At 39.4% G+C, this 20,050-nt stretch overlaps 1 protein-coding gene and 1 long non-coding RNA gene across 2 annotated transcripts in view; both read right to left on the bottom strand.

Moving 5' to 3' along the window:
* Positions 1-20,050, bottom strand: part of Fgf14 (fibroblast growth factor 14) — a 638,567-nt gene that overhangs the window by 526,972 nt on the left and 91,545 nt on the right. The gene's annotated exons all lie outside the window — the stretch shown is intronic.
* The window catches only part of LOC141411428 (uncharacterized), a 57,920-nt gene that overhangs the window by 3,524 nt on the left and 34,346 nt on the right, over positions 1-20,050 (bottom strand). The window contains exon 1 of the long non-coding RNA XR_012436156.1: positions 110-20,050. This exon is cut by the window's right edge and continues 34,346 nt beyond it. This is a non-coding gene — a long non-coding RNA (uncharacterized lncRNA). The remainder of the gene's footprint in view (positions 1-109) is intronic.

Genomic DNA, 20,050 nt, shown 5'->3' with positions numbered 1-20,050 from the left:
ATCACATATCCACATGCAGATAAAGGAACCAGACCCCCATCTCTCATCAGTTATAAAAATCAACTCAAAATGGATTAAAGACTCAAATAAAAAAAAAAAAAGAAATTACCTTAAAGAAAGAAAGGTAATTGGTTTTTTCATTTAGATTTTCCTGAAAGTAAAATGGGAAATTGGCAAGCATTAGGTCATTTTGATGAAATATAGACAGTCAAATCAAATAGTTTAAGCCAAATCTTCTATTGAAATATTTTGTTTCATCCATCCACTTAACTGATCACATTGTTAAAATTTTAATTTACCTCAGCTTTGCAGATACATTTATAATCAAAATGACATTTTGGAACAGAATAGTTTTCTTATACATATTTATAGGAAGCTGCCTTTTTTAAAAAAGGAGTTTTCGATAAAATTTCACATAGTATAACTGTTGTAGAATGACTAAGAAAAACATGAAAACACAACTCAATTGACTGTTATTGATTTCCTACTTTGGAGAAAAAAAATTCTGCTATAGACATTGAACAGTAAGGTGAGTTCATAAACAATTGAGGGAGAGAGAGCTAAATGTAAATTCATAGAGAAGGTAGAAATGTAATCAATGACAAAGTAGAAAAACAGAGGGTTTGACTTCTGAGTCCCTTTACTTCCCTCTGGCCCTCTCATCTTGCCTTACGTAACCCCTCACCCATAGTCAAAACCTACTCTACATCTGCATACACATAGAGGTAAACAGAATTCAGAAAACCCTACGCATTACTGACTGACTTCCCTTAAAATCCATAATTATTTGCCTCAAGTGGGCCTTTGGGGCTGGAAGACCATCTGACAATATTCCCAGAGATGTCTGATACCTCCTTTCTTCTCAAAACTCCAGTTCTTACACCCACCAAAGCCCTGCTTTACTGCTGATTTTGCTGAGAAAAAAGAAATCATATGGACAGTAACACAGTCCCACTACCAGATCTTATCAAACTGTGTCTGTACCTAGACAGGGTGCCTTTCTGTTGCTTTTGCTGAAATATCCAAACTTTCATATAAGGCCACCTCTTGCACCTGTACCCAGAGCCTTTTGCATGCTGCCTACTCAAGAGTATCTCCATAGCAATTTTTCTCCTTGCTTTCTTGCCAACTCAAGGAGAATTCAAAAAGGTTCAAAAATATCTTATCAGCATTTTTCATTGCTTTCTGCAGAGGTGGATGGGAGCAACTCTTTCACCATGGTGGAGATGTATTAGTGGCTGATCTCAGTCATTATCTCACTGGAGCAATCAGCAGCGTTTAATATAATTACTCTTTTCCTCTTCCTTAACCTCTAAAACTGTGAGCCAAAATAAATCTTTCATGTGGCTTCAGGAACTATGCTTTCTTGGTCCTTCCATGAGGGGTCCAGTCCCCCTTTAAGTCCCTGTGCAGTAAACAGCGGCAGGCCAGTGGCTCCTTTTTCCTAGCTACACTGACGCCCCAGATAGAGCTGTGAATTCAACTACATTATGGCTTATACATGAAGTGACCCCCAAAAGGCTCATGTGTTGAAGGCTTGGTTCCCAGATGGTGGCATACTGAGAGGTGATTAGTACAGGAGAGCACTAACCTCATCAGCATATTAATCTGTTGATGAGTTCTGGTACCCATGGTATAAGCTTACAAGGAGACCGCCATTGATAAAAACCTACAGCTACTCAGCATGCAGAGGTCAGTGCTGTACCGAAGATGCTTGATTCGTGTTTCCCATAACGCAGTCAGCTTCCACTAGAGACCCGTCACATTTCAACAAATCTAAAATTTTCATTTTCTATCACATTAAGCACATTTACTTTTGCCATGATTTTCAGGCACCATTTGTTTTTTGGGAGGCGGAGTTTTGTAAAATTCAGGGCAGGGAAACACTGAGATCACACAATTTATACACAACTGATGATAATGTGGGGCTGATAGAACTTCTCACATCAACTGAACGGCTTAAGGCAGGTGCAGGAATTTAAAATTTTGTTCTTGAATTTTCTTTTTTTTATTTATTTATTTTTTTGACTGTGCTTGATCAAAACCATATATAACATATCTATGACTAAGGTGGGCTTATTGTATCTTGTCTCTAGCTTCTCTCTCCCCCTCTCTCTCTTCCTCTCTCTCATCTTCCCAGCCACCATGATGAGCATCTCTGCTCCTCCAGAAGCTCCTGGCCATGATACTCTGCCTCACCACAGCCCAGGAGCAGGAGAGCCAGTCAGTCTTCAACTGAAACCTCTAAAATAAATCTTTCCTCCCTTCAGTTATTATTTTTCTGATATGTTTCGTCACAGAGACAAGGAAAAGCTAGTCCGACTTAAATAAAGTTCTAACAAATCCCAAATTTAATTCTACAAACTTTACCCTATCCTCTAAATTCTAGACTCAGAAACCCAACTGCATACTCACCACCTCCACCTGGGTGTCTCTTTTGCTTCTCATACTTAGCAAGTCTGAAACCAGACTTCTGACCAAAGACCCAGATGTCTTCCCACAAACTTTCCCATCCCAACAAGTAATAATGCCATCTTTCCAGTTGCTCAAGCCAAAACCTGAAAAAGAAAAATTGAAGTTCTTCTTGACTCTGCTCTAAATATACATCCAGAATCTGACCTCTTTTCCTCTTACCTCTGCCAAAACCACCCTGGATCAAGCAACCATCATTTTGTGCTTGGACTATTTTTAAATTATTAGATTTTTTTAAGTATTAGATTTTAACTCTAGCCCAGGTATCTATTCCAATGCAATTGTCACAATGATCCTTATAAAAAACAACTCGGCTCATGTATACCTCTATCAAAATCATCCAGTATCTTCCTACCCCTCAGAAATTAAAGGCAAACTCCGCACTATGACCTACAAAACCCTAAGTGAACTGATCACCCACCGCCTCTCTGACATCATCCTGTACCACTTTGTCCCTCACACACTCTGTTCTATCCAAGGTGGACTCCTGACGTATTCGCCAAACATCAAGCATTTTACCACCTTGGGACCTTTGTACTTGGTCCCTCTTTGACTGGAAGGTCTTATCCAGACTCATGCACACCTCCTTATAGTCCTCCAGGCAGCTGTCAGTGAAGAGTCCCTCAATCAGCCTATAAAGCAGCAGTCATTCTACAGCTTCATCACTCACTCCATCATTCCGTTTTATTTTCTCTATAGAATCTTTCGTCATTTTAATGTACTCTATATTTCTGTTCTTACTTTATAAACACCACACCATGAGGATGGGGGTTTTGACTGTTTTTTCACTTCTGTTTCCCAAATCCCCAAAATATGCCTGGTACATAAAAGGAAACCAATAAGTAATTGTCAAGTAAATGGTTATATTGAAATATATATATATATATATAAGCTAACTTAGACTGTGCTCTGTACTCATGTGGTTCATTAAATGTCTTACACGTGACTAAACCCTCACAATAATCCTGTTGGGTGTTCTTTTGATCCCTGATTTTACAGAAGAGGCAAGGAAGGCTACAGGTGGTGCAGTAACTGACAGAATGCCCCACAGCCATAGCACGTTCAAGGTGGACTTGAGACAGACAGTCAAGTCATGCTTTCCCCAACAGTTTGTTGTTTTATAAATCACCTAAGCATATCCAATTAGTGTCATTAAAAACATCAAAGTCCACACGGTAGGTAAAACACTGAATGATAACTAACAGATTGCTAGGTACCACATTTACCCGCAGAGATTATGTCTTGCTCTCTTCTCTGAGACCCATTCTCTACAGGCTTGTCTTCCTCCCAAACCCAACCAACTCCCTTGCTCAAAGGAGGCAGCAGCCTGAGATACCACTTGGTTCAGAATCTGCTTTGTTCTGGACCTGTCTTCCTGACCCAGATTCCTGCTGCTGCTCTGATTCCGAATCCTGCCCTACTATTTCCAGTGGTATGAACCCTCTGTGCTACTGACTCCTGATGCTTACCTAACATGGGTCTCTCTTCCAGCTTAAGGAAATTTAATTATATTTTCTAAGTAAGTACAATCAGCATTACTCAGCCAGACAGACTTAAGAAGCAAGAAAGAAAATTAAGTGATGATAGACAGGCTTTAAGAGTGACGATTCACACCTCCATGCATTCACATGCATTGATGGTCTGCTCCTGATGAATCTTGCTCCTGAGATGAAGCTACACAGGACTTTGGGATAGCTTCCTGACCCATTTTAGATCATGCCATGAGAACCCCAGTGCAGGCCTATGGAGAAGTCCACTTCACAAGGAACTCAGGCATGCTGCCACAACCAGAACCAACCTGCTAGCCACCCAAACCAGGCAACCTATAGTTAACTGCTCCTCAGGAAAGACATTGAGCCAGACCCGCCAGGTTAAGACACTGCTGAATTCCTCACCCACAGAAATTATGTGAACAGATAAGTGTTCATTCTTGCAGCAAAAAATAATTAAAACAATGTGCACACAAAATGCATTGTAAGACAGACGTGGTGGTCATGCCTGTGATCCTAACACTCGGGAGGATCCCAAGTTGGAGGCCAACCTGGGCTACTCTGTCTCAAACACACACACACGCACACACATGCACACACACACACAACCAAAATGTTTTAATTCATTGTAAGGGAAGTAAACCTAAATCCACAAACCTTAAAATGATAAAAATTGTATAAAAATTCAACTTAGCATTGAAAATATAAGATAGATAAATAAGAACTTGTCCTTTTACAAAACTTATCATTTTAATTACAGATTTTCTCAAAGACAGTTGTCTTTTACTGACCTCCATTAGAACCTCAATTATCAGCATTTCCATAGATTTGTGTAATAGCACAAATAGCCTAAACTCTGGAAAACAGAGCTTGAACTTTGAACTCTGAAAAACATTAAGAAATATAATTTTTGGCTGCAAAGGCAGCAGCTGTGGTTTAAAATATAATAATTACCATTCATATGTGCATTATCTGGGATAAAAACAGATGTACAATGCAGAAGCTGAAAGATGAGGGTCAGGCCATGACTATAAAATAAAATAGCTCTATCAGGATCAAGACAGAAATACTTGCCTAAGGTTGAAAAGTTGGTGTTAATACCAGAAAGGCATTGTAATTAGATCTGCATTGTACTTTCTTATGTAAATACAAGTTTGCTATAAGAAGCCTATTAGAACTCTGAACATAGCCATTCCACAAATGAGTTCACTCAGTCTTCATGAATCCTGTTCTTCCCTGATTTAACCACATCCTCCTCGAAGTGATGTTAAAGAAAGTGACCCAAGCTAAGTGCACAAATGGCCAATTGCAATCGGTATTCAGATTTATAAGTAAACAGGTGAAATGGTAGGTGCCCAACTTAGAGAGGCCCCTAATATCATCAGTATTTACTCTGGTCTTAATATCACACACATTATAGGAAATAGGGTTATAAATCTGAAACTGAGACAGAATATCTGAAATAATTTTGGCTTCTCTTTGTAGCTCTCGGGAAACATTTAGGAGATAAAAGTTAAATAATTTCAATGGCCTGTCCTGCCCTCAAATAAAGCTTTTAGCATTCATCTCCTCCTGAGGGATGTACACCTCATTTTGTCAGAGACGTATCCCTAGAAATTAGGCTGTAAACCCCCAGGGGGCAGAACTGTGTCTATTTATGGCTCTGCCTCTGGCCATAAGTTTTGCATCTTGTGTTTGGCCAATAGATAACTGGTGAGTGGCAGATTAGACAAATACTCATTTTCTAACCAGTGCACTAAAACCCAACCAATACACATGGCATGCTTATCTTCTGTCAGGTATTGCATTAGGCTCTCAGGACACAAAACACTTCAGGAAACAATCCTGGGTGTCTTAACTCTCATCTTCTGCATGAGCAGCAGAAAATGTTTCTCCCTTCCCTCCCCACACACTTCTTCCTTCTTTATTCCATTATACTAAAATAAATCCTTGCTAAAACTTCAAAAAAAAACAGAAAGAGAGAAAGAAAGGAAGTGAAGAAAAGGAAGAAGAGAGGGATGGAGGGAAGGTGGGAGGATGGAAAGAAGAATCCTAGCTGTGGAGGAGCTTGTATTCAGTTCACACCACAGGTATACACCTAAACAGACTCAAAGAAAAGAAAATATATTATTATTAAGAGACATATTCTGAAAAGAAGTAGGGGACAGATCAACTGAACAGGGCACAACAGAAAATTATTTTATGAAAACGACCTTTGAACTTGAAGGTCACCTGTGAGATAGAGGACTCTACCCCACAAAAGTCCAGCTTCCATAAGATGAGACTGAGTGCTGAAAATACTGCTAAAAGAATAATCAACAAATAAATATGTCTTGGGCCCATCAGATCAAAAGCAGGAGCAGAGAAAGTAGCATGTGTCTTCTTACAACATTCAGGATTTCTCACTTTTGGAACAATGACATTTGGAGTTCATAGTATACTTCATTTGAACGTCTATAACCCATCAGGCTCGTAGGGCAGAGTTATTTTGGTAGTTTGTTGGTATTCTTACCATGGTACACAAAATAATGCCCACTCCCTGCAAATGTGTCTATGTGCTAATTTTGTATATGTTATCATACATGGCAAAGAAGACTCTACAGGTGTGATTAGGTTAAGGACCTTGAAATGGGGAGAGTTCCTGCTTGATCAAGGTGGCTCTTATCTAATCCTGGGAGGCCTTAAAAGCAGAGCATATTTTTGGCAGTGGCCTAAGAGAATTAGTTGGGGCTGGATTTGAGGCTCTCTTGCTGGTTCTTAGGTATCAGAACCTACTTGAAGGGTAGGAGAGAGGCTTCTGGGAATAAGCAGTGTCCCCAGCTGATAGCCAGCAAGGAAATGAAGACTTGGTCTGGCAACCACATGGAACTGTATGCCAACATCCAAAGGACTGGGAAATAAACTGTCACCTAGACCTTCCAGAAAGTGCCACAGATTTCTGACACCTTGATTTTAGTCAGATGAGACCCTTATGAGTCTTCTGACATACAGAATTGTAAGGTAACACATTTCTGTTATTTTAAGCCACTTGATTTGTGGTAATTTGTTATAGCAGTACTAGGAAATGAAAACACCAGTGTGTTCTGGTTTTCTTATTAAAGATGGATATACAATAATGGACTTAATAACCTGAACTTATAAAACTAAACATTATGCAAGACTTATAAATGTTGCTACTATGATGCCACTTATCTTTATGAACTAGTTCTAAAAAGGAAGAAGGAGTAAAAGTAGCAATAACAAGAGGTACTATTTCTTGAAGACATACCATGTGTACTATTATTGTGCCAAGTGATTTACATAGCAATATTGCTAGTTTTTTGAGCATATGTAAATGTATGGCTGTAGGTGATAGACTTCCTAAGCACTTTACATGTAGTGTGTCATTTCCATCTCCATTTCACAGATAAGAAACCAAGACCCAGACGACACAAGCAAGGAAGGTCATGCAGACAGTAATCAACCCTGCAGCAGCTGCTCATAGAAACAGGAATTTATGGGACACGGCATTCAGATACAGGACCAAGTACATCCCATTCATTAGTGCACTAATGTCCAAGAGCATCCCATTTTGCAGATGAGCCAAGAAGTTTTGTAACTTTCTTGGTGTCACAATGGTCACACAGTGCAACTAAGGTTAGAACTGACTTCAAACAGTTCTCCCATTGTCCAGTGTGATCGAGAGAAGTCCAGCAAAGCTGGACCAATGGCACAAATGTACAACTGCATGAGGATGGCCTTGTGTCAGAGGAATAGTTCAGTTAAAAACCCTCCAAACAGAGATCTGAGCCAAATCAGATCTTTGCAGTGGAGTAAACTGCAAAAATGCCAACTGGGAAACTTGGAATATTTATACCTAACTATAAAAAGATTCAGCCAGGTGCCAGTGGCTCATTCCTGTAATCCCAACTACTTAGGAGGCAGAGATCGGGAGGATCACGGTTCAAAGCCATCCCAGGCAAACGGTTCATGAGACACTATCTCAAAAACACCCTTTACAAAAGAGGACTGGCAGAATGGCTCAAGGTGTAGGTCCTGAGTTAAAGCTCCAATACCGCCAAAAAAACCAAAAATGTTCATTCACCTTCACCCTTTTCAATTCAAATACAATCCTGATTACAAAACTGACTCAACACTTATCAGGCACCTATAATATGTAGATCATATATCAAGAATTCACAAGCATCCAAACAGACATCATTTCTCTAAGTATATTGATTATAATTTTCAAGAGAAGTGGAAAGAGCTTCAATGATTTCTTGGGTAACAATCTTGGCTCTAAAGAAACCTATAGGATATGTCAGGGGGGCATGAAAGATTCAATCAACTTATCATAATATTCTAAAAATAACAATGCAATAGTATCAGAACAAAGAATTGAACTAAGTCAGCAGACCCAGTTTCTAGCTGGACTCTTTCTACCTGACCTGAACAAGTCACTTCACCTATCTGCCTCCTTTTCCTCACTTATAAAACAGAAGGACTGGTCTACAAAATGTCAAATAGCTTCCTCATTCTGATTTCTGTGATTCTACTCTTTGAAATCTGCCAATGTGCCTTCACATGAGGGAGATATTAGATTCAGGCAGTTTTCTGGACAGGTGTTAGGCACCGGAACTGGTGTGGGGCCTAGCATGTAGGGTAGTACCAGGGGCAGACGATGGCCAACAGCCAACCCAGGGCCATTCATGTATGTAGTAATATTTCTTTTAAAAATAAACCCTGAAGAAAAGAGCAAATATGTAGTGAGTTTTCCAAGACCTGAATAAAAATGGGACACCATAAATAGTAACCTTGCTAAGTGTGTAATGGCAGATGTACTTGACACTTGGTTAATGAGATTTAAAAGAAAGTAAACAGGCACCCACACAAATGCATACATGCATATAATACACACACAGCACCTCGCACAGCAAGGAGCCAGCTCTTCCCACTCCTTCAACTGGAGCAACGAGCCAATCAGCATGTTCCTATTACACAAGCTTGCTGCACTGCACCAAACTCACTGAGCACATAGCACACCTGGAAATGCTACCACTTTTCTCTCCGTGCATAAGGGAGGCCCTGGCACCTTTCCAAACCCCAATGTGATTATCAACTAAGTAATAGCATGTGATTAACTATTTGAAATGATAGGACTCTCAGCCTGCACTAGCTGACCCAGGGAAAGGCAGTTTCATTGCCCACTCTGCAGTACCAAAGAGCAGAAGGAATTCTTCATAGATTCTGCTAGGAAAGAATTAAAGAGAGGAGAAAGTTGCATTTTATTCCCATAAGTGATGTCTCTTACACAAAAGGATTGTGCAGTTTGGGCACAAAGCATAGAGTCAGGAGAATACAAATTCAGTAGTAAACTGTAGAAATACTACAAGCACTGAATTGCTCAGTAAACAGTATGTTAAAAATTAGTGTTATCTATTACAAAATTGCAAAAGAAGGATCAGTTAAAAATTCACCCACTAAAAAGATTATGCTAAGGAAAATTCTACAGTCAAATAACAATCTTCTTAGAGCACATTTCCTATTTTGTAGGTGGAGGGGGATTTTGTTTTGTTGAATTTTCCCTCCTTCTTCATGTGTGATGACAGGAACCTCCCTGAATCTTCATCACAGGATGAAGTTGGTTTGGTTCAGTTGTTGAATCTCAATTACTCTTGATCCAGTTAAATTTGAATATAGCAAATTCTGTATGCAAACAATTGTTAGCATTTCCATGACCTTTAATTTTTCACCCCTGCAAAAAGATACCACTCACAAAATATACAAGGCACTCACAGTCCACAAACACTTCTGCATGACTCTAAGTTGTTGCTTCACCGCCTTAGGACTTATTTTCTTTCCCTATAAAGTGAGATGGCTTGCTTCCTTTGAGTCCTATGATTCTGGCATCAATTTTCCTTTAAATGGTGTAGCTTTGGGTTGGGTAAATTTTAGAGAAGAGTCTTGTAAAAAGTTAAAGAAGGGATTCAACATTAACAAGCTGAGGGGATGAAAAGAAGGGAAAACTAGAGGTACTTTTATCCTTGCCCTATTTGTTTGGTTAAAGTGAAGCACACATATCCAGACACAAAAGACACACAATCTTTTCCCCTTTTCTTATGTAAAGTTCTTTTGTTTTTCTTTTTCTTTACTTGACTTACAACTATTTAAAATGAAAAGTTCTAACACAAAGAATCCCAGAACTTGAAAAGTGGAATAAATGGAGATGATAGATATTAAAGGGGAAGAGAATTTACTCTTCAAATTAGAATGGAGTTGTTTCTCTTTGTGCATGATCTGAGCTTTAATGTGCATCTCTGTTGCATCTGTCAGCAAGAGTTTGTGCCATAATGAACAGAAAAGTGTCTTTCTGGGTCAGGAGAGAGGAAAGCAATAAATAAAACTTCCTTTCCATCTTTGTCTGACTCTGTGTGTGTGTGTGTGTGTGTGTGTGTGTGTGTGTGTGTGGTGTTTGACTACCCCTCCCTCTACATATAAGGTATTAGGTGCCAAAGTCCAGAAGAAGGAAGCTTGGCCTCCAGGTCTAATGCCCCTGGTCTCAGTAGTGAACCAATCATTTGGAGTCAGATTCCAGACCAGATTGTTCCCTGTTGGGGGTGGGAAGTGACTGCCAGGGTCTCATCTTTAGGAGCTGAGAGCTGCATCGAGGGCATGACCTAATTCTAGTCTGTGTCCTTCCAGGATGCCAACATTACCTCCATCTCCAACTGTGTCCCATATGGCCCACTTCCCTTCATGTTTACACACAAGTGTACACACATACATTTTACACACACACGCAATTCAAAACAGATTTGGCCAGCCCTCTAAGGACTCTAGCTGCTCTGATTGCACTCTCATTTAGTGTTCTGCCATTCACTACATTCCATGTGGCCCAAAGGAAGAGGTTATTTCTTCAGGGTGAGAGAAAAGGTGCACCTGAAAACAGACCCCTGAGGGAGACCTGAGATGATCTGTCTAACAAGGTCATGAACAGATCACACTGCAATCGGAGTTTCTTGTGCCCTGGTTTCTGAGCTCCAGAGAGTTGAGCAGCTTTATGATCTACTTGGTGCAGTTATCTGATTAATGCTGAAGAAAATGTATTTTCTGTGTGAACTCTTTAAAGCAAAATTAGGTTTTGTCAATGATGCTCCCAGGAAAGGATGGTGGCTACATCTGCTGGCAAGTGTCCCTGCTGCTTCCCATAGTTGAGTCTGGCTGGTTTTAAAGTCACCTCGTGCAGGAGGAGCAGGTTGGTGCTGTGAAAAAACACTACCACTAAAGGAATGCTATCATACTACCAATAACCAAAAACATCTGTGGAAAGGTGAGGGGAGCAGTGGAAAGTAAGCAGAAGAGATTCAGAGTCAGGCAAAGCAAAGCATTTTAAGAAAACAATAGTGTAGCACTAAGACAGTGTTTTAAATGAACAAAACATGGAGTTCTCCTCAGTGACAGCTACCATCTTCTCAAATACCCATGATCAAAGGTGAGGGCAAACCAAGTTGTCCCCTTCTTTGAAGATGTCTTAGAAACACAAAAGATGTATCACATTTAACAAATAAAGTAATAATAAACAGAAAACTCTGTTACACTAAAAAATCTCTTGCAAATGTTGATGGAAGCCTAACAGAAATAAGTATTTAGATATTACTAGGGTCTCATATTTTCCAACATTTGTTTAATTTATCTCACACAATTTACTCTTTCATATTTACAGGTTAATAAAATTTGAATTTGGGAACCAAGTGACCTGAGATTTAGTTTGGCTATGCTGTTAAAAACTGGTGTTATGTACTCTGACTTTCAGTTTCTCATCTGCTAAGTAAAGAATTCTATCCTCTTCATGGTTGGCCATGATTTACAAAACCACTACTGTCCTCTCTTTTGTACTCCTAAGTTCCCATTATATTACCTAAAGAGCAATGAGCAAGGCCCAGAAAAGAAAGGTAAACCCTCCTTGTTCAGTTAAATAAAAGTGAGAAAAATTTACATCAATAAATTCCATCATGACAATACTCATATCTTTAAAAAGGCTCATCGATTTAGTCTCAACTCTCCTAACAGACTTTAAAGGCCCATATTCATCACTGTTTTACCAATAGGGAAATCAAATGATTATCCAAGGTCACTCAAAATTTTTTACTTAAAAGAATGGATAGGAACAACACTTGGGCCAATGGTTTAAAATATCTCTATTCTATAAGTTAATCAAATCTACCCAAAGTCCTATCCCTATTATATCACTGCACTATTAATTCAGCTCTGTTAGCAATTACCCGTGGTGGCTTAAATGACTAGAGATACTCAGTGTCAGCCCTAAGGAAAAATATGAGTGATTATTTATAAGGAAAGGAGGTTTATTGTTCTTTTCAGGGCACAGGTTTGAAAGCTTCCTAAGAAGGATGCTCTTGCTGATTATTTTCTGCTATCAACCATGTCCTCAGAAACGTGTAGGAAACACAGAAACTAACCCTAATGTCTGAGCACTGGTTCTGGTCTGTCCTCAACCATACATGTCCCTTCAGTGTAGCACTCCCCTCGGAAGTGACTCGGGGGCTGTATGAAAAGTCAGGTGGGGCAAAAAGGATGTGAAACCTACAGAATGACAAGGAAGTCGTCCTTCTCTGCCAGCAGGTTTGCAGGCCAGCCTGCCCTTCTGGAGCCTCTGACCAGGAGGAAATCTAGTTCAAGGACAGCTGAGAACCTTCAGAGCATCAGCAGACCTGTACTCCTCCAAGGAATAAGAAAAGGCAAGGTTCACATTCATCTGTCCAACAATCAATTCAACAATGAGTTAAGCCCTAAGAACATGGCCCTGGGCCTTGAAGGTACTCACTGTAACACAACCCTGAGCCAGAAAGAACTCCCAGGCAGGGAAGGCTGGCATATCCATAGTTAAATTATAATTGTGTGCCTGGCTTTTTATAAATTACAACCAAAGTGGAGGTCTCAGAATCTGTCTGAGTCTTAGAAGGTAACATTTGAGCTCAATCTTGAAAGATAAGCAGGCGTGTATCCGTGGAGAGGGGTAAGGGCATTTTGATCACAGGGAAAGGTATATGAGAATTCACATTATTACTCTTGAAAGGGCTCCAGTGTCATAGGAAATGTTAAGAAAGTTAGTGTAGAAACTGCCAATGGTGACCCAAACAGGGACTTCAGTCGTTCTCTCGGAAATACACCAGTTACACCTTGAGGGGAAGGGAATCAAAACAGTTCAAATTCTTGATTTTAATAGATTTTTAAATTAATAACAGTGACATCAATAATGTTTATTTCTGGGATAGTGGAGTTACTCAAGTAGTAGAGTACCTGCCTAGCAAGCACAAGGCCCTGAGTTCAACCTGTAGTATCAACACCAAAGGGAAAAAAAAAAGTCTATTTCCATCTCCAACCCAAAGATAAATAACATTTTCTCTTTTTAAATGATTTTTTTAATGTTTTTAAATGATTATAGTAAAGTTTATTAGGAAAGGAATACACTTTCAATACACTGAAGGAAGGTCGTCTCTAGAGAAAGAACAAGAATCTATGATCAACATTTTCTTTTAATTAAAGAAGATATTCATGCTGGATGTGGTGACACATGCCCCAATCCCTGCACTCAAGAAGCTGAGGAAGAAGGATCATAAGTTTGAGGCCTGCTAAAGACCCTGTCTTAAAAAATGATAACAAATAAAATAAATAAATAAAATGAAAATAAAGCAGGTATTCATAAACACCCTTCAGGTTATGCTCCACAGAAAATTATTCATAGTTATCCACCCCTATGAGTTCTTCAACAGTTCAAATGGAAGAATTAGCATCACCCAAACATCCCCTCTCCAAATCCCTACAAAGTAACTCATGGGTATTCAAGATAGAGAAATAAAATAAGCTTTAAAAGCCAACAATTAAATAATTTATTGAATACCGTTTCTCTGAAATTACCAAACTTGTTTTCCATCACTCAGACAGAAAGTGTAGCAATTTTATAAGGTGTCTGCCAGATTAAGATGGGCAGACCCAGCCAATACTAACAAATGTTTATTCAAAATTTTCCATTTACCAATGCACTTAAGCACTCCGTGAGCCCTGCAAGCCATCTTCACAAAGTATTACATACTGAGAAGATATGGCTCATTTTCTGAGAGGTCAATTGGAAAATAAGAGAGCAGACATTTCTTTCTACTGCTTGTACAATAATAGAAAATCTATCTTGAATCAGTCAATTAGCAATATTGAGATTTGCCTGATGTAAGAATTCTGCAAATTGAAGCCATCAATAAAGTATATCCACATATGAATCATCGTGTTTTACTCAGTTGGAACTGTCTTCTCTTTCCACCAATGGCCCAAAACATTTTTTCCATACTAGCTCCTTCTGAGTGTATCCTCAGTTGAACTGTACACATTTCCTGAACTAAACTAAAAGGACTATGTCCATGTGTCTTCACAGGACAGATTACTTCAACCAACCAAACATATATGATGTTTATATTTTCCAGGACGTGTACCAGGTCCAAGGATCCAACAATTCATAAGAAATCATCCCTGGTCTCAGAGAGCTGGCAGCCTTGTTATATTACCATGGTATTTTATTATCACAAAGCAATTATTCATAGTAGGCACTCAGCAAATACTTGAGCATACAAATAAACAAATTACAACCACTTTCTCAACAATGTCAATGAGAGTTGCTATTTTTATTCTACAAGTTAATTTCTGGTATCAGAAAAAAATTGTCTCGTGTATTAACTGTTGTGGATTTCTTACTAGGGTCTATAAGCAAGTCTTTAGTCACACCTGCCACACACTGGAATAAATATAGTGTTTGTTGATCCATTTCTTATAGCTTTAGCAAGAAAACTATAAATGTATATGATATAATATCTATAATCAGGTATATGTTTGCATATGATATGTAATGTATTTATCATATAATATACATAGACATATTACAAAATATATGTGATATGCATATGTACATATACACATACAAATGTGCACACATACATATGTTAGTACATATGTATATGTTTTAACATATGGTACATACATGTGTACATCGTATGGATATTATATATAATACACACATAAACACATGTATTTGCTAATAAATAAATCAAAGAAATGAGTAGAAAGAAAAAAATGTTACAAAACCTGTTATTCCCTCTTTTGCCAAAAGGATATTTCAAAAAGAGGCACAGATTGTCCTAAGAGTTAGCCAAACTTACATAGATACAAGTGGCCAGTTCTAAGGTATCTCCAAGCCAGCAGCCTGACTGAGCAAAGACTAGATCTCTCCCCTGATATCCCGCCTAAAGTTCAAGAGCCAGCACTTCCACAAACCCTATCCTGGAAGTAGAACCTGTAACACTGCACTGCATTTTCCCAGGACTGTTTTACTTGACTATGTTTGCTGGTGGCTGGCTCTGTGAGCCACTGGTATCTAAATGTCTGAGACTTAACTCAGTCCGGGTCAAATTCCACCCCTGTAGAAAAGTGGCCTCAATGGCATCTACTCCTTTATATTAAAGAAACTTAAAATGTATTTTCTTTTGAGCTACTTTGTAATCCCTCTTGAAAGAGTTGAGGATCCCCTAGCATATCAAAACTGCAGTTGGAAGTTTCTGTTCCCGATACCATTGCCTCTAAAATACATTACCTTGGGTCCTATGTATCTTGGGGAGCACCCCAGGCCTGAAATAAACTAGGTAAGACCTCAAATGCAGCCAGGCAGTGAGTCTAACACAGATTTATTGGAGTTTTAATTCCCTTTTCTTACCTTTCTAGCCCATTACTCCCTTTTACAATATCCCAGGATAAAAAAAAAAAACCTGATGTATTTTACATTACACTTTCATGAATATATCAGCACTGTGAGAGAGCAGAAACTAGGACATAACTACTTAGGTGCATAATAAACAGCATGCAATCCCACTGCTACAATGCTCAGAGAAGAATAAAGCACACGAGGCAGTACATCTGCTTACGGAAAATATGCCCTACCAAGAGGTAAGGGGTTAAACTAAGAGGCCCTTTGGGATCCCAAATTAAACCCAGGGGACTGAGATGTACCAGAAACAAACAGAACAGTAAGTTTGGTGCCTGGAGAAGAAATTTCACTCTCTTAAATCCTGAACCCTTGACCCTTTAGCCACAGTACTCAATCATATCTTCATGAGTTACTATTATGTTACAAAAATTGTACAGCATGTCAAAAGCAATGTGACTGGTAACTGGTAAAACATAAAATTTGCCAATAATGTGTTTATAGTAAGTCAAACCATATTCAAAGTTATCACTCCAACACCATCGTCACAGGCATTCCAACACATTTGTTTCCATGTGATAGAGGAACAAACATGGAAAAATGTCATGGATCACTCATGCTCACTATGAAATTAAACGCATTTGAACACTGAGAACCACTTAAGACAAAGCAAAATACAATTACAAATTGCCAGAAATAGTAAAAATATGTATATGTGATTTTCTGCCATGATATTATAGAATTTGCTCTCTTGTTTAGATGCCTTGCGGGCCTCACTAAGCATCAGATTTTTTTACTTGCTTTTTTAAGGCTAATCATACAAGCCCTGAGGTATCTGAGAGCTTATAATAAGGTAATAATCCTTTCCCCAAGCCATCATCACGATCATCAATGTTACACCGTCATTTGGGATGATGGAGTATGGTAGGATAACTCCTATGTATGAGGATCTGCCATAGGATAGCGACTGCTTATTGTTTTGTGGGCCCATTAATTCATCTCCTGCGCTCATTTACCTTTTGAGACTGTCATAGAGCGGGTACCTTGCTGACGTCAGTCGGCCTTCAGCAGACTGGGGCCTGTTCTTCCCTAACCTCATGACATCTAATCTGCAATAAGACATGGGATTACATGACACCGCTCATCAGTTTGTGACTAAAGTAAGAATAATAAATAGGTTTAAGGAAGATTCTTAAGATCTTTCTTGTAAGTAAAGTGTTTGAGCAATGTAAAAACTTTACAACGTTGATTCAGCAAGTTATATTCCTTTGTTATTCCTTTATTCCTACCTGTGCTCTGTATAATGGAATAATTATTAGGAAAATGATGCAAAAGGAATTTAAATGCAAATGCAGATGAGGAACCAATGGACACTTAAGAAGGATGTGAGACTGTCTCATTCTTTCTCTTGGTTTTTCTCTCTTTTCTCCCTGTTACAAGTGAAATCACCTCAATATAAATGACTATACTTTTTCTCTATAGCTTTGAGATGTGCTGGTTTCCAAACCTTTTTTTCTGCACAAAACATAGGACCACACTCTCAGAGTGTCCAGGAGGAGTGAGCAAACATAGGAAGTTTAGAACTGCATACCTTTCCCCATGTGGGCAGAACCTACCACCTCCTTCACTACTGGGGAACAGTATCCCACCCTATCTATCTTCCACTATTGTGACCACCACTGGCCTTCCTGGCCCTCCTTCCACTGCTTGACTGACTTCCTATCCACTCCCACACACTGCCTGGGCAGCAGCCAGGCTGCAAATTCAGGTTTGACCAAGTGGAAACCTTTTCGCAGTTCCTGCCAGCTCCTTCCACTAAACTGCCCTATTTAAAGTATATTTTCTGGATGCAGATAAATCTTCCCTTTCCACAATATTTTTAAGACTGCAGACCACTGCAACATAGAAGTCTAATGCTGTCCTGAACCCTGGCTGTCTGGAAAGCAAAATGGAACCCAATCATGCTTGACTTTTGATTTTTCAAATGTTCCTCCATTATTTTATCATCTGTCCTACCTAAGAATTGTTAGCAGCATTTGGCATTTTCAGTAACCTGGGTCTCTCCTTGGAGGCTGAAAAGATAAATTCCCCAGCACACCTTTAGGCATGCAGGGCCCAGAAGTGGGGAAGCCTTGAACCACTGGGAATTACCAGAGTGCCGTTTGGACTCTATCCACAAAAGGAGATTCTGGGTGTTGTGTGAGTTGTCAGTGAGAGAGGATCCTGACCCTAATCCTCAGCCTTAGAATGCCTCACCCCACCCAAACTGGGTACTCAGATGTGTTGCTTTGCTAGGGCCTCCATAACAAAGTACCATCAACTGAGTGGCTCAAAAGACAGAAATTTATTGTCTCACAACTCGGCAAGCTGGAAGTCTGAGATTAAGGAGCTGGCAGAATTGATTCTTTCGGAGGGCTGTGAGACAACATCTGATCCATGCCTCTTCCTAGCTTCTGGTGAGTAATTTCCAATCTCTGACATTCCTTGGCTTATAGAAACATTACCTTGATCTCTGCCATCTGCATGTAGTTTTCCTCTTGTGTGTGTGCCTGTGTCCAAATTTACCTTTGTATAAGGACACAGTCACATTTGGATTAAGGTCCCATATGACTTCATCTTAACTAATTACATCTATAACAACCCAATTTCCAAATACAGTCATATTCTGACATAATGGGAGGTAGGACACCAGCACATGAATTTTGAAGGGACACAATTCAACCTACAACAGTAGGAATGACATACTAAGACAGCACATAATAATGGGTACAAAACACACATGTGTTAAATAAATGCATGCACAAAAGAGTGATCCTTTCTGGTTTGGGGTGATGTGATTTTCATGATCACCATTGAACACGGAACCCTGTTGAGAAGAGAAGCTGATGCTGTAGAAAGCTTTCTGAGCTGCATCCTAAAAGACTGAGGCCCTCCTCATTCTCTGATCATAGCAGAAGGCTCTGAATTTGAAGTTGGAGTGCTATAAATGGCACTTAGTTTTATCCTTCAAAATGTCACATGTACTTTTAAAAAAGACTTTAGTGTCATCTAACAGTCCCTGAGTAATTCAATTTATAGGAAAGGGAGCCCAGAGAGAACTAACTATATTATAATTAATTACATATGCAAATGGTAGACTAAATTCAGCTGCACAATTACATGTCTAATCATAGTTGGCAAAGGTTAGAAACTGCATGCTTGGACTGAGGAGCACGCCTCCTGCTCAGCTCAGGAGCTCAAACGCCATCGGGAACCTCATGCAACACCATGCAGACTCTGCACACAAAAGCAAAAACCTGGCAACAAGGTCCTGTAAGTGCTGAACCTCCCACCTCATAAGCTTAGTTACGTCACTCATCCTCACTGAGACTCATCCCCCAAAGCACACTGCAGAGACATGGCACAGCTGAGCATCACTGCAGCAAGGACAGCCAGGGTGAGGAATAATAGTGAACACATGGACCATGAAGTGAGAAGATAAAACAATTTTGTTGTCTCTGCTGCAAGACAAATGTAGCTGTGATGGGATGTCATTGCTACTGAAATGTAAGCAAGGTCAGGAAAGTCCTAGATGTATAGGAGCTTTCTAAGTAATCTCATCGAATGACAGGTTACCTGTATTCTTCGTCGACTTTGAAACAATTAGCTCTAAGCTTATGTTTCATGGCCTCTGTCCATCTTCTGTAGTACAATTAGGACATGAACTGAGGATAGTGATTGATATATAGATAATGATATAGATCAGGTATAGATATACATCACATAGAGATGTAGACACAGATGTAGAAATAGATGTGCCAAATGCTATATGTACACGTACATATATAGGTGTATGTCAGTCTATATGTATAATTAATGAAAACCACTTTGCTGATACCCAAAAATTGCCATTGAAATATAGCTTCCAAGTTCATGAAGCACATTGTTGAGGCTATTTTTGATATACCTAATGAAGTGTGTCTGTGGACAGACACATCTGTACGGCTTTTACCTTCAAAATGCATGCATGTCCCTCTGAGTGCATACATACGTGTGTGTGTGTGTGTGTGTGTGTGTGTGTGTGCTTCCAAAACAATTGCAGAGCACCTCACAGAATAATGCTTTGAGAGTTGTTCAGAAGTCCTTGGTTTGAGTTCCAGTCCTGCCAATAATGAGAAATAGAAGGAATGATTTCTACTACCCAAAGTATGAACATAAAAGAGATTGTGTGAAAGCACCTTGTGAACTATAAAAATAAAATGATACTTTTGAGGCTCAGGGGTCAGCAAAAGTAACAAATGCAGGGTAAAAGTTTTGGGCCACCTGTGTTCAGACAAGATGGACCCCTGCTGACCCTAAGATACTCCGG

This window comes from Castor canadensis, chromosome 10 (assembly GCF_047511655.1).
Source record: "Castor canadensis chromosome 10, mCasCan1.hap1v2, whole genome shotgun sequence".
Classification (NCBI taxonomy): domain Eukaryota; kingdom Metazoa; phylum Chordata; class Mammalia; order Rodentia; family Castoridae; genus Castor; species Castor canadensis.
This window is presented reverse-complemented; position numbering and strand designations above follow the sequence as displayed.